Source organism: Pseudonaja textilis, chromosome 4 (genome assembly GCF_049901715.1).
Source record: "Pseudonaja textilis isolate UNSWEBS1 chromosome 4, rPseTex1.2, whole genome shotgun sequence".
In the NCBI taxonomy this organism is placed as follows: Eukaryota; Metazoa; Chordata; class Lepidosauria; order Squamata; family Elapidae; genus Pseudonaja; species Pseudonaja textilis.
In genome coordinates, this window is record NC_141993.1 from 34,635,300 (window position 1) to 34,647,794 (window position 12,495).

At 37.7% G+C, this 12,495-nt stretch overlaps 1 protein-coding gene across 7 annotated transcripts in view; it reads left to right on the forward strand.

Annotated features, from left to right (window-relative positions):
* CTBP2 (C-terminal binding protein 2) overlaps positions 1 to 12,495 on the forward strand; it is a 239,604-nt gene that overhangs the window by 63,737 nt on the left and 163,372 nt on the right. The window lies entirely within an intron of this gene.

Here is a 12,495-nt window from a genome sequence, read left to right on the forward strand (position 1 = left end):
ATATAACATTTAAAAATTGCAGTGAGAAAAGGTGATTAGTTTGATAGTTTTGTTCGGGGTCGTGTTTTCAGGAATGTGAGGAAAAAATACTAGTCACAACTCCTGGAAGATTTTTTTAAAATAAAATGGATATTCTTCAGAGGTTTTATAGCTGAATTATGGAATACCTATAATGTACACTTTATTTAGCGGATTGATGTAGAAAGGCCCTGGGAAGCTCATCAAGATGTCTAATGGCTAGATTTTTATTGATTGTTCTTCAATTAATCACATTTGATACCTTCATTTATCAAAAAACAAATTATGTAATTAAGTTTGAAGTGAGAGAACTCATTTCAGAATGGTATTTTCTACTGTCGCTATATCTCAGGATAAATTAAACAAATGGGGAGCACCAGCCAAAATGAAGCTAATGGCATTCCGTCTGTCAAGGAATAATAATTTAAAACTAAAGTGTCAAGTACCATTGTGAATCTTAGTAAGGCAAGAGAAAAATAATAACCAAAGTGGAAAGAAAGAAGACAATATACAGGTGAAACTCAAAAAATTAGAATATCATGCAAAAGTTCATTTATTTCAGTAATGCAACTTAAAAGGTGAACCTAATATATGAGATAGACTCATTACATGCAAAGCAAGATAGTTCAAGCTGTGATTTGTCATAATTGTGATGATTATGGCTTACAGCTCATGAAAACCCCAAATCCACAATCTCAGAAAATTAGAATATTACATGCAATCAATAAAATAAGGATTGTACATTGAACAATATCGGACCTCTGAAAAGTATAAGCATGCAGATGTACTCAGGACTTGGTTTGGGTCCCTTTTGCAGCAATTACTGCCTCAATGCGGCGTGGCATGGAAGCTATCAGCCTGTGGCACTGCTGTGGTGTTATGAAAGACCAGGATGCTTCAATACCAGCCTTCAGCTCTTCTGCATTGTTTGGTCTCATGTCTCTCATCTTTCTCTTGGCAATGCCCCATAGATTCTCTATGGCATTCATGTCAGGGGAGTTTTCTGGCCAATCAAGCACAGTAATCCCACGGTCATTGAACCAGGTTTTGGTGCTTTTGGCAGTGTGGGCAGGTGCCAAGTCCTGCTGGAAAATGAAGTCAGCATCCCCATAAAGCTCGTCTGCAGAAGGAAGCATGAAGTGCTCCAAAATCTCCTGGTAGACGGCTGGGTTGACCTTGGATTTAATGAAGCACAGTGGACCAACCCCAGCAGATGACATGGCTCCCCAAATCAACACAGACTGTGGAAACTTCACACTGGACTTCAAGTATCTTGCAGTGTGTGCCTTTCCATTCTTCCTCCAGACTCTGGGTCCTTGGTTTCCAAATAAGATGCAAAAGTTGCTCTCATCAGAAAAGAGGACCACTGAGCAACAGACCAGTTCTTTTTTTATTTAGCCCAGGTAAGATGCTTCTGACATTGTTTGTTATTCAGGAGTGGCTTGACAAGAGAAATACAACATTTGAAGCCCATGTCCAGGATCTGTCTGTGTGTGGTGGCTCTTGATGCACTGACTCCAGCCTCAGTCCACTCCTTGTGAAAGTCCCCAACACTTTTGAATGGCCTTTTTCTGACAATCCTCTCCAGGCTGCGGTCATCCCTGTTGCTTGTGCATCTTTTTCTTCCACACTTTTCCCTTCCATATAACTTTCTATTAATGTGCTTTGATGCAGTACTCTGGGAACATCCAACTTCTTTTGCAATTACCTTTTGAAGCTTTCCCTCCTTATGGAGGGTGTTAGTGATGGTTTTCTGCACAACTGTCAGGTCAGCAGTATTTCCCATGTTTGTGATTCCTACTGAACCAGACTGAGAGACCCTTTAAAGGCTCAGGAACCCTTTGCAGGTGTTATGGCTTAATTAGCTGATTAGGGTGGGACACTTTGAGCCTAGAATATTGAACCTTTTCACAATATTCTAATTTTCAGAGATTGTGGATTTGGGGTTTTCATGAGCTGTAAGCCATAATCATCTCAATTATGACACATCACAGTTTGAACTATCTTGATTTGCATGTAATGAGTCTTTCTCATGTATTAGTTTCACCTTTTAAGTTAAGTTGCATTACTGAAATAAATGAACTTTTGCACGATATTCTAATTTTTTGAGTGTCACCTGTAAATTAGGATTGTTCCTCAACACGCTGTATGTAAATTTATGAAGTGCTGGAATACTGGAAATTCTTTTAGTATTCACTATTGCAAATGAAATGCTACCTCAATTTTGATCATTTCATTCAGAAGTAGAATGTTATGAGTGTATCAATAAATAGAATAAAGGATGCCCAGGCTTTTCTTTTGCAGTTATCCCTAGTCTTTTTCAGAAATTTAGAGAAAAAGGAATATTGCAAGATGTAACATCAGTGCCATTCTTCTTGAACCTCAGGTTTTGACACAGATATCTGCAAAGTTCTACGCTATTAGGAATTCTATATAATTTTCCATGCACAGATAGATAAGTCGAGAGTGGGAGAATAATTATGGCTGTGCTAGAATAGGGCCACAAAACATAATTTTAAACCTATGGAGCCTGAACAATCTGTGCACAAGCTATCTTTCCTTTCCTCCCAATGTTTTATATACTTTTTCTCTTCTTATAATTTCTTATTTAGTTCTTACTTCTGCCCGGAGACCCTCTGAGTCTATACTTGGTTGTTTAGTGAGTGGCTGCATCTTTCCAAAAGACATGGCGCTACAATTTCTAAAAGTTCTAACTGATAAGCAAAGTATATTTTATATAACATATTTTAAATTACACTTTCCCCCTTCATCTTTACAAGGATCTTTACTGAAGCAACAGCGTGCATGATTATTGTGGAAGAGTAACTTCAGCTGTATCTATATCTGTTTTCTAGTAATATTGTCGCTCTTGGTGTATTTGCTGGATAGCCCACAATATTTAGTGATCACCTTACTTTTTTCTCAGTAAGTCATTTTTTTCCCTACCACCAACTTGCTATAATTTTCAGAAGATAATTGAAGGAGAGGAAGTCAACATTTAGATAGATTGTGTTAGCTCATTTGCATTACAGTTATTGTTCACCGTAGTGGGTATTCCGATCAAGTAATTGATATTGTGGAAAAATTAAAACTCCTTTAAGAAGCTGAAATCCTAAAGAGGGGTTGCAGTACTGTTGTTTTCTGGAAAAGATGACTTGGAAAATAGGTTATGTAGTTGCCATTCAGGATATTATTCCTTCTTTAATTGACATGCTGTTAGCTGGTGCTTATTGTAGTGATTATAGCTGTTGATTCCTGCTCATCTGGATGTTGGTAAAGAGATGTGTGGTAATGGTAGACGTGCTCAGGGCTGTTTGACCCTTTTGGATGGCTTGCTTGTTTATTTAATAGATTTTCATCTTGCTTTTATTACTTTATAAGTAACTCAAGGCAATGACCATACTTCAACTTTGTATTCCTTTCGCCTCCTGTTTTCCACATAACAACAAACTGTAAGGTGGATTGGGCTGAGAAAGTATGACTGTAAATGGGGTTTCTCTATGTGTCAGCTATGCAAAGTAATCCCAGTAAAAAGTACAAGCAGGAGTACTAGTTCTCTCTTAATTGTAAGGTTACATTAGCAGAACGTTGCAAGACTGAATGTATCCCTCCCCCGCTTTTCTTTTACCCTCTGGACAATAAGGGAGAGTCCTTTGTTAAAGGCTTCCTGTGCCCTGCCTCCTTTGGCTTTGAGATAGTATAGAATAGAATAACGGGACCTAGTCCAACTCCCTGCTCAGGCAGGAAACACTACACCATTTGAGACAAATGATTGTCCAATCTCTTCCTGAAAACTTCCAGTGTTGAAGCATTCACAACTTCTGGAGACAAGCTGTTCCACTGACTAATTGTTCTAACTGTCGAAAAATGTCTCCTTAGTTTTAGGTTGCTTTTCTCCTTGATTAGTTTCCATCTCTTGCTTCTTGTCCTGCCTTCAGGTGCTTTGGAGAAGAACTTGACTGCCTCTTCTTTGTGGCAACCCCTGAGATACTGGAACCCCTGAGATACTGGAACACTGCTATTATGTCCACCCTACTCCTTCTTTTCATTAAACTAGACATACCCAACCAATCTTCATATGTTTTTGCGCCCAGTCCTGTAATCATCTTGGTTGCTTTTCTCTGCACTCTTTCTATAGTTTCAACATCTTTTTTACACTGTGGCAACCAAAGCTGGATGCAGTATTCCAAGTGTGGTCTTTTCAAGACATTATAAAGTGGTATTAAACTCTACATGACCTTGATTCTAACCCTTTGTTAATGCAGTAACGAACCGCAAGGTGGGTTGGGCTGAGACATCTTTTACATGCTGGTTGCCCCATCTGCAATTTTTCCTTTTGTTTCCCAAGGCCATTTCCATATACCACTACTATATATCTCTTGATGGATTTGTCAGAGTGACAAGCTTCTAGAACTTATTTTTTCATTTTTTTATTTGATCTAAAATTTCTACAATTGATCTTGTGCACACCACTTGGTCTTCTGCTCCGTTGCAGCCTCAAACAAGCAGAAGAAGTGGGTTGACAGCCATGTGGGCTCCTGTTGCACATGGTTGCCAGTGCTGCCGCCATGAGAGGTGTCGGGGCATGGATGGCTTGACTATGGGGGCCCTGAAGCAAGCCACTGCAGGGGGCAGCTCCATCACCACCCCGCCTTGTGGCTGCGGCACTGTGAGCAACCAGATGAAATGGGTGGGTGGGTGGTTGTGCAGCTCTTAAGTAGTGCTTATTTTGGGAGTAGGGTGCACATATAAAACATGCTAGGGCTTATTTTCAGGATAGATCTTTTCGGGGAAATGGGGTATATATAGATTTATATATTATACATAATTTTGTATATAAATTTGTTTGTTTGAAGAAGTTTTTATAGACCCTCTTTTGTGTGCTGAGGGTTGCTGTGGTTATAGACTTGTTCAGTCTGGGTTGTATTGTCACAGCTTTGTAGTTCTTGTTTTCTCTCTGGATGAGAATGTAGACTGTTTTTCTCTTGTGAATTTGATTCCATCAAATATTTTGCTGATGGTCTTGTTGTGTGTGTTTTCTTTATGATTATGGTGAACATGGCATCTACACAACAGAACTGTATTTTGTATGCATATGTGGGAGTGCCATCTTTAAAATTTCAGAAAAAAGAGTACAGTAATCAAAAAAACATTTTAAAATAGTAATATAATCACCTCTAATAAATAATCTCATTAGTCATTAAGTTTAAATACCAAAATAGACAAAAACATAATAAAAACCTAAGCAAATAAATTCATAACATGCTAAATTGATACAAATCATCTAAACATATATTTAATAACAAACTATCAAATTACACATAATTGTCTATTTTGGTAAATCACTATGAAATCTATGCCAAACTGAAACATATTGTGTCATTTTTTTATTAGTATTAAAAATAGCCTTTTCAGAACTTGATAAGATATATATTTTTGGAAACTACTTTTTGATATCTGGAGTAGGAACACTTTCCCAGTCTCTCAATATAATTCACTTGGTTGTTTCCCATACCTAATATAACAGGAATTAAGTGGTCAGATTACATGATTTTGGATTGTAATTCAAAATAACATTCACATTGTTAACATGAAAAAGTTACCCATACATGTACTTATATGTTATCGGGATGGGATTCTACCGGTTCTGTCTGGTTCTGTAGAACCAGTTGCTCTGAAGAGCTGCTGTTTTGGTCCACCCGCCTGCCCGGGCTCTTACCTGACCCTCAGCTGCTTTGTGCGGCACAGCTGCAGCTGAAAAAGCAGGAAAAAGGTGCTTTTTCAACTGATGCGCACCCGGGCGCAGCTGTGCTCCGCTGTCCAGGCAGCAAGCTGACGATTCACATGCGCGCGCAGCATAAATCATCGAACTGGTGGTTATACCGGTCGAATCCCACCCCTGTATGTTATATATGTTAACAAACATGCCAAAAAGAAACCATCTTCATCAATTGATATTTGATTTTTTGGAGGCATAGTGATGAACTTGAGGAGGCCCAGTCATTAGTGGTCCAATTTTTAGGAGAGTTCAGTTAGTAGTAACCATGGAATCTTCTAGGTCCACAACATATGTATGGGTATATCTTTTTCAACTCCACTTTCCCCTTTATACATATTTACTTTCCTTTTTCCTCCATCTTTTTTTTCTCTATTTTCTATACAGGTAGTCCTTGGTTAACAACAGCAAATGGGACTAAAATTGTTGTTGCTAAGCTGCATGGTTTTACAGAGTGATATAATGAGACTGCATTACTTAGCAATGGCAATATCAGCCATCCCAGTTTGCTGTTGTTAAGTGAGGACCATGCAGGTTATTAAGAGAGGACCTTCCCTGACCATAACTTCTGACTTCCTGCTAGCTTCCCTATTTACTTAGCTTGTTGGAAACTGGCAGGGAACATTAGAAATTATGAACGTGTGACTGCAACTTGCTGCAATGTTGTAATTATGTGCTGGGTGCCAATCCTATCTCTGTGGAGACACTGCAACAGCCGGAACTACAAATAACCTGTCATACATTTGTTCAGTACTACTGCAATTTTGAACCATCATTTAATAAATAATCATAACTCAGGGACTATTTGTAATTGTTAATGTGTTTGAGTGCACTGTCAAATGATGCTAAAATCACATCTGACAACTTAGTTTTCTTCCCAAGATTTCTGAGGGAAGAAGGAATAAGAAGAAAGGGAACACTCTTTAAAAAAAAACAATCGTTTTGAATTAATTTATTGTTGTTATTTTACAGTATTTATTCTCTCACAAGATATAGGGGGTCCTTCTGGATTGCTAAAACTGGATTAGTAGTCCAGCTGCAGCCCCAACATTGCTGGGCCATGACCAGTTCTAGCATTTATCGCTAAGCTTCTTACATCTCTTTGAAAACAAAACTCTAGCCATACCAAGTAATATCATCCCAATTATTTGGAAAATTACAATATACACACATGGATAAAAGATTATTGGATTTGCTTTGGATAGCTTTGGACTTGTCTTTTAATTAGTAGCTTATCCAGCCAGCCAAATTAGTTAGTTTAGATATCCAGATTGCCTATAACCATGGATTTCAGGTAATAGCCAGCTCATTTTGGGAAATCTTTAAATGTAGAAATAAGAAAGTAGTATACTACAGGATACTTACTTGTAATGATACATTTATTTAGAAATATTTCAGGTTGCTAACTGCTTGGAGTTTTAGATGTATTACCTCTGTTTTAGAGTACAAAAGAAGTTGGGAAAGATCTTGGATAAGAGCTTGATGAAAAAAATGTTTTTTTTTTAATGATGCCTTTGAAGCAACTCATAAAAGCAGAGCAAGCTGTGTGGTGTTGATTATCAAAGTGCTGGGATTCTGATTGAGTAATGGACCATCAGGTGGATGCCCTTAATAAAACCTTTGAGAAATAGTGATTCTGCTATGCCATCTCTCAAAGTGTAAATCTGTTTGGTTTAAAATAGAAAATGGCATTAGACAGTCACAAGTCTTTTGCATCCATTAAACATGTGTTCACTACTTTTGCTTTGACAGCCTTAAATGAGCGCTCTCTGGAAGAATGGGTGTACTTTAATTCCATTGAATAGAAATTGATTTGCAGTTTCAGACAACCTGTTAACATTGCTCACAGGACATTGTGCTCAGTTTGCTTCCATTACAGCTCAATTTGTATCAGATTCTATTCCACTCCATTGTATTTAAACCTGTTCTGCAAGTTTAAATTTAGTGGATGCAGCTTGTACTCGTATAATAACATTATCCTGTGAATGGATTTTAAAATGGATTATTCTCAGGACAAGAAAAGTTGCAGTATTGCAGACCATTTCCCATGTCTGCTTTCTCACTTTGCTTGTAACATGTGCCATCAGGAAATACGTTGGATGAAATTCTAATCCTTTGCTGAAATAGATCCTGTTATATTTGTAAATTTATTACAAATGTGGGTAAGTAATTTGGCAGTAGCAGTACAAATTCAGTAAATGTGTGTGATATAGTTCGAACAGCAAATAAACACAATGTAAGTAAATAAAATACAATCTGTTTGAATTCCCAAAGTATGGATGAACCTGTTTGAAATGCTGTAGCACCCAAAATGAAACTATCTGGATCAATGAGATGACAACCAAGGATAACTTACTACATGTGTTGCATCACTTCTGCAAAAAAAAAACACTCTGATTTGCTTCTTGTGCTAAGAAATCTTTGACATGTTTGAATGACTTTGGCTTTACTGTCATTTATAGAAAATGTATCCTTAGAAGTAGTTTTACCATCATTTCTAATAATAATATCTGGTTACCAAAAGAAGTAAGGCTCAAGGTATTTTGCTCCATGTCTATAATCAGGCAGGGTGTCCAAATCACAGATCCAAATCTGCAACATAACAGGGCATGTTGTGAATGACAGTATCTCTGTGGCTGACATATCAAACTTCTTTGTTGAGGCACAAAATCAACCCTAAAAGCTTGTCTGCACAGTGCAGAAATTGAACCGCTCAGTGTATAGGAAATGACTATGGATTCCCGTTTGATGAGCCCTTACAATTACACTCAGGGATATGGAATCTTTATATACTGTATCATCTTGAGTAGCTGTTGTTTGCTTGTATACATGTGGGTAGAGGTGATAGATATTCTTCCTTTTGCTCCCCAAAGGATCAGATGCTGGGTAATATTTTACAGTAACTGAGTGGGCTCACCAACATTATATCTGAGCCATTTAACTTCAAAATAAAATGTCCCCACCCCCCAAAGGCTTTACAATAAATATAAAAACCAAGTTCAGATGAGGATCAACATGAAAAAAGAAGCATTAATTCCTCATATCAATTGTATACATAAATTAGGATACTTCATGTTTGCCATTTATATTGCTCAAATAGGTCCATTTTCTCTGTATGTGTATGTACTCTGGCCTTTTAGGGCTGGATAGTTCATGAGATTTTTAGCTCTCCTGAAAAACAGTGATGATTTAGCATCAGCCAAAAGTCAAGAAATTATCACAAAGGTTTTTTTTTTCAGGAGGCAACTGGATATTATTGTTTTTTCTTTGAAGATGTTTCACTTCTCATCCAAGAACAGCTCTGACTGGATAGTGGGGAATGGAAGGATTTATATTCCTTGAAGATAGTTGGTCATTTGCATTGTTTTAGACAGTCACTGAGGTCACTTGGAGGTTTATCTGTGTCCTCAGGGTCTTCAAAGAAAAAGCAAGAAAGTCCAATTGCCTCCTGAAAAAGCACTGTTGGGACAGCCATGATCTGGATGACTGAGAATCTCCATAGACTGTCAAGAAATTATATTCTTCACTTTAAAAATTACTGCGAACTTTTCCTGGAAAGTGAGTATTTGTTTGTATTAGTTAAGTAGAATTCCATGTCTGTGTATTGCAAGTAAGATGGAATTGGATGTGTGGCATCATTGGGAATATATTATATTTCATGTCCTCGTTTTGTCTGTGTGTGTGTGTTAAAGTATGCTCTTCCTCTGCACTAATCTTCAAGCAGCCAAAGAAATGACATTTATGCATATTTTATAATGTGATTTCTGTTGGCATATGGAGAAAACAAATCAATTTCTCAGCAGCACACTGTTTAAAAGAAACAGCAACAACCTGTGGGATAAGTTGCAGAAGCTGTTAAAATTAATTATAAATGGCAGAAGATATAATGTTAGGCAAAGGAAAATGTGCCTAATGTGTAAAGAATATTAAACCTTGGTGCATAAAAGAATTGTCTGATTAGTTAAAAATTTATGATTTTATAAATGTCATAATATATTGAAACAATGTACTATAAAGAGATCTTATTTTTGTTTGGATATTCATTAACAGTTTCATACCTTACATCAAATATTTGCAGGCATTTTCCTTTGTGGATGATTTTTTTTAAATGTGTGTACATATGCTAATTTTCCAAAGTGAGCAGCAAATACCTCCAGTGAGTAGCAAAATTGGCCAGCTCTGTCGTTTGAACTGTTTGAAGTAGGGATCTGTGAGGGTTGCTGTTGTGATCTCATCATTTTTCAAATGCTACTTTCTAGATATGGAAATCTTGAACCAGTAGATTAATTTGTAGGAGAAAGGGTTTACTTGGTCCAGGATTACATTGCTGCACAGGCTACAAAAGCAGCCAATGGGTGAATATTTCTTTGATCATCATTTAGCCAAACAGTGGAACAATATTCTGATGTATTCTAGTGGAGGGCTGTAAAACTCACAGTCTGTGGGCTGGATGCGTCACACACTGACCATGCCCACGTCCGGTTTAGGGAAGGGGAAAAAAGTCACAATATATCATGTGATGATGCAAGTTTGACACCCCTGTTCTAGTGTCATAGTAAACCACCCTTTCCGAATCTGGTGCCTTCCAATTATTTTGATTACTGCATTCCAACGCAGGTGCAGTCTACCCATTTAAAAAGATTGAGATTCAATTCTGCATGGACAGTATTCTTCGGCACCCTCTTCCCTTATTAACCACAAATAATGGTTCCATCTATGATTTATTTAGTGTTAAGCAGAAACAAGTAACTCTGGCTTGCTGCTCTTACTCTTCTCAAAGTCATGTACTGTGGTTTGCTCATGATATATAACTAACTTGTTAACTAACTTAAGAAGATCATTCCAGAATTCCACAAATCACAAACGCAGACAATCTTTCCTGATTTATTTAACCATTCACCCAAGCTGCAGACTTCTGCGACATATAAACATATTAGTTATCATTGTACTTAATTGGTGCATTAACACACTGTACTGACTCGTGTTTAATTTGTATCTGAGTTATACCAGCTCAACCTGCAAATGAAAGCACATTGGAATTTTTATTTTCTTTTCCCATCCCAGTTCTTTCTGGATAGAAAATTATTCACTGTAGATGGGTTTTAATCTACTTGTTTTCAGGAAACGTAGTTTTGTATGCTCGGTAAATTCAAGAGATGTGTGGAGTAGCTTTGCTCGGGTGAATTGGCCCCCATTTTATACATCTGTGCAAAATAGGGCTTTTTGCATGTTGCAAATCTAGGCCAAATTTATGATAGGTGACCTTTCTTTTTAAAGTGTACAAAAGGAACCAGGAAGAGGATTGTCTCTTACCTTGTAAGTTGTATTGTATACAACTTAGTGCCCATTTTGAATCAATCTCATTTTCTAGTTCATGGACAAGCTTTGTTTCTATTTTTGTTTTGCAACACTGTGGAAGGATTTACCCTTGGCTTTTCCTGGACCTTTCGATTCATCACAATCAAAGGGAATAGTTCAAAGAAAATATATAAAAGAGGCTCATGTATGGCCATCACTCTGTCTCTCAGCAACATTGCTGTTTCAGAACAGAACAGGACTAGATTTGGTGCAGTCGAAGAAGCCAGCTGGAGAAAGATCAGATTCAAAAATGAGATGAATGGGATTGTGGAGGAAAAAAAATCCAGAACAAAATACTTGAGGTCACACCAGTGGCAATTGGGCAGCCCCCCAGAATGTTATTGATTCTTCCATTTTTGGCTTGCCTCTATTCTGATTATATGATTCAGAGTGGAGCTACTGTATTGTTAAGGACTTGGAAGGTATTCTAATGAGAGAAATACCCTGAGGATGGGCTCCAGCCAAAAGCTTGGAAGATTAAACCTCTGGTCCCGGTGACTGACCCAGATTGGATTCTGTTTGGAAAGTATTTTAGAAGCCATGAATTTCCCACTTTGACTTTGCATCCCAGTCAATCCCACAACCTTCTCTCATGGGTTTAATCAGGCTAAGATCATTTAGAGGTTTTTTTAGGATTAGCCAAGGCTGTTTTCCATCTAAATGAAAAAGAAAACCATTTTTACTAGTAAAAGAACATGACGTAAGATGAAAAAACAGTGCTATTTCCTCTATTTGTGCCAGTAGTGCAAGAGAGAATTTAAATTTAGGTAGGTTGTTAATTTTTATGAAATACTTGGCTTTTATTATTAACAATAAAATCTTTATTTGATTCATTTTAGTTCAGTACAGTTGTGATAGTCTACTTTCACTTGCAACTCCTCCATACATGATTTCCTGTGGAGAAAATTTCCTCTCTGGACATGCTTCCCATTGCTCCTCTGGGTTCCAGCGTGCACATGTGCACTGGCCAGCTGATCTTCGTGCGTAGAAGAGTGCTGGAAACGGGAAGAACAGCTCCCTGGAGCACATGCATGTGCCGGTCAGCTGGTCTTCATGCACGCATGCGTGTTAGAAACTGGAACACCAGGTGGCTGGTGTGTATATGCGCACCAAGAAACTAAGCTTACAGCTTCCAGCACTCCCGTGCACATGCATCAGGGAGCTACTCTTCCAGTTTCCAGTGTGTACGGTGCCGAAAAGGTTAGCCACCACTGTCCTATACCATATTGTATATAGCTGTTGTGTAACAGTGGTATATATTAGTTTGCAGGCAAGACAAGAAAACTTTTAAGTTTAACCCTCTTTCAATAAAGGCTTTCTTTGTGAGAGAAACAGATGTGATT